The 3163-nt window shown below is 47.3% G+C and overlaps 1 long non-coding RNA gene across 1 annotated transcript; it reads right to left on the bottom strand.

Annotated features, from left to right (window-relative positions):
• Positions 1 to 405: 405 nt before the first annotated feature.
• Positions 406 to 889, bottom strand: LOC123581355. The gene is made up of 2 exons (XR_006703712.1): positions 830 to 889; positions 406 to 630 (listed from the first exon to the last, which is right to left on the bottom strand). It is a non-coding gene; the product is annotated as an uncharacterized LOC123581355 (long non-coding RNA).
• Between the last annotated feature and the right edge of the window lie 2274 nt (positions 890 to 3163).

The raw sequence follows: 3163 nt of genomic DNA, 5'->3' as shown, positions 1-3163 counted from the left end.
AACAAAAACAAAAACAAAAGTGGGGCTTCAACTTGCAACCTCAAAATCAACAGTCCCATATTCCACCAATTGAGCCAGCCAGGCCTCCCAATGAGGAACCTTTTTAAAAGTTTTATTTATGTAACTAATCTCTACACCCCACTGTGGGGCTGCAACCCAGGACCCCAGACATCAAGAGTCGTGGGCTCCTCGGACCCAGCCAGGCAGGCGCCCCACGAAGATACTTTCTAATTAGGGAGGATATCCCAATGGTCAAAGATAGCCAACTTCAATAGTAATTAGAAACATGCAAAGTGAACTCTTTCTGCCCACGGGTCCTGAATAAAACCATGTTTTCGCACCCGAGGGGGGGAAAAAAAAAGAAAAAGAAATACGCATATTGAAATCACAATTCACAATCACCAGAACAGTTATTATCTGTATCTATTAAATCCAGCAAGTACACTCCTTGGTATACACACCCAAAATACGAGTACACAAGAATGCTCGTAACAGCATTATGTGTAAGAGCCCCAAACTAGAAACCTGTACTCGTTTCCGTAGCTGCCGGGACTGGCCTCCTTGCCGCTCAGTTCTCTTTGCCAGCTGGCTCCTTGTTAAAGTCCGCCAACAGGGGGTGCTAGAGGAAACCTGCAAAGTGGGCGGGGGAAGCGGGAATGGACTTGCGACCCACGCCAGAGTGTAGTGGTGGCAACAGCTCTCCCCACCCCCGGCCCCGTCTACCCTTCCCCCCTACCCAGTTCCCGGCCGCCTCAGGCGCCGCGCTAGGTTCGAGTTTCCAGCTTGAACCCTCCCTACGACTAGTCTCCATTGTGCCCCTTAAAGATACCACCACCAACGCTCCAGCACTCCTTCCTCCGCGGTCTGAGTTCCACCTCTCCCAGGCTCCTCCTCTAAGCTTCCGGGTTCTAGTAAACTTGTAACTCTTAGCCCTTTGTTAACCGCTACCCGTCCAGGAGCTTCCTCCCGTGGCCACCTGTGTTTTCTTGGCATTTCCCTTCGGCTTTTGCCGCCCTTGTAATAAATTTTCTCTATTAACTGGTTTCTGTGTTCTTGACTGGACCCTGACTGATAGGACAGCCAAGATTTGATTCTTTCGGAATCTGCCCTGCCTCCTGACCAGGAATGCATTGAACATCACTCCCGTTTTAAATAGGGAACCTGAGGGCTGCGACAAATTTCACGGATCCTCATAGCCTCAGTTGGTTGTCCATGACGTCTTGACACGGTTACAGAAATCAGCTAGGGCCAAAGAGAGCAGAGCATCTTGGGTGTCTATTAGTGTGCCTGCCAGGAGGACAATTAGGTTCGCACCAAACATGAACACTCTCTGGCCCATAAATATATATTTATTTGTTTATTTATTTATTTATTTTAATGTTTATTTATTTTTGAGAGAGAGAGTACGCGAGCAGGGGAGGGGCAGAGGAGAGAGAGGGAGACACAGAATCCGAAGCAGGCCCCAGGCTCTGAGCTGTCAGCACAGAGCCTGATGTGGGGCTCGAACTTCGGAACTGCGGGACCATGACCTGAGTTGAAGTCCCACACTTAACCGCCTGAGCCACCTAGGTGCCCCTCGACTATTTTGCCCCCGTGAATGTGCACGGGAAAATGGCATCTTTCCTAACGTCTTGGTGCCCCTCTTCGGGTAGGTTGTTGAGGAAACTAAATTTGAGAACATCTAACTCCACAGGTGCCCTGCCTGCCGTTGCCATGGCCACCATTGTGTACATTTGTGTTTAATAACGTCATTGTAAGGGCTGATTCTTTAACCAGATGGCAAACATGTGTGCAGAGCTTGCCCAGCAAAGGAACAAGAAAGTTATGCAATTTGTAAGCAAAACAACTTGAGCCAAGACCTTGCTTGATGGGCCATGATTTTTCAGTGTTCTTCCTCCAGCGGGCTGTACCAACCATTATGAATCCTTATAAACCCAGACCACCTGTCCTCCCCACCCCAAATCCCTCATGGTATATAATTGTCCTACCTCACCATTGGTTTAAATGGTTCACACCATTTAAATTTGTGTCTAAATAAGGCAGAATACAAGCCATTATTCAGAAACCTATTTTTATTTACACTGTAAGCCAGAGTACTCTCATAAGATTTTCCTAATGCATAAATTCTAAATTGTGCCACAGTTTGGGTTCTGCCCAGCGGCATCAACCATCCTTGGGATCTCAGCTCCTCACTTCCGCAAATGCAATGTCGTATTATTTTGCTTCAGCCACCTACGTGTACGGTCATGCCCTTTACCATTTCATCACCAATAACTGCACCGCCTCCAAACTCCCTATTTCAAGAATTCTGACTTGATATTTTGATCCTTATCGCCTATCCTCCGTCTTGCTTAGGCTAGAGCATGCAGTCCAGTATATCTTGAACCTTACCGAAACCTATGACTCATATGCTAACCATCTGCCCTCACGTCCTCACTTCCTCTTTACTCATCTCGGATCCTCTGTTCGTTATTGTGATTGCTCCCTTGCAAATGCCTCTATCCCTTGCCCCCCTTCCTCTGTTTTTGCTTGGCAACACCCTGACCCTGTACTATTTTCTATTCCAATCCTTGCCTGAACACTGCTGGAGATGAACACACCGTTTAGTCAGTGGCCTCCCTTGAAATTCTCACCATGAGTCTCAGATGGGCAACTCAACACTGTGTGGCAACTTTCCCCAGTGGGTTTATTTTCCACATTCTAACACACTTATTTCCCACTCCTTTTCTCCACTCAGACCTCCCAGCTTACCTTCACCACATGGCTTCGTGGAGAAAGCAAGAACCATCAGGCAGGAACCCCTCCATCATCATACCAACAACCACACCTACCAATTTCCAGCTGTGTGCCCACGCTCCCAATACACAATGTGCCTTCTATGTGGACCAAGGTCCCACCCCCTTTTGCCCTTAGGAGGGCCTCACTTCTAAAAATATTCCCTCCGCCTCCTTCTGAATCCTTAGATTTTTCCATCCCTGGGTCATTTCTCCCATTTAAATCAGCCTACAAACACTCTCTCAGTATAACACCTTCCATTAAAAAAACTTCTTTGACCTCATAGCCCCATCTGGCTATGACCACACTTCCCTGTTCCAGTGCATAGCAAACCTTTGAAAAAAAATACTCTCAGTTGTCTTTCCTCATTCACTCACTCTAACGTATA

This window comes from Leopardus geoffroyi, chromosome A3 (assembly GCF_018350155.1).
Source record: "Leopardus geoffroyi isolate Oge1 chromosome A3, O.geoffroyi_Oge1_pat1.0, whole genome shotgun sequence".
In the NCBI taxonomy this organism is placed as follows: domain Eukaryota; kingdom Metazoa; phylum Chordata; class Mammalia; order Carnivora; family Felidae; genus Leopardus; species Leopardus geoffroyi.
Note: the sequence above shows the minus strand (reverse complement) of the source record. Positions and strands in the feature narration are given on the sequence as shown.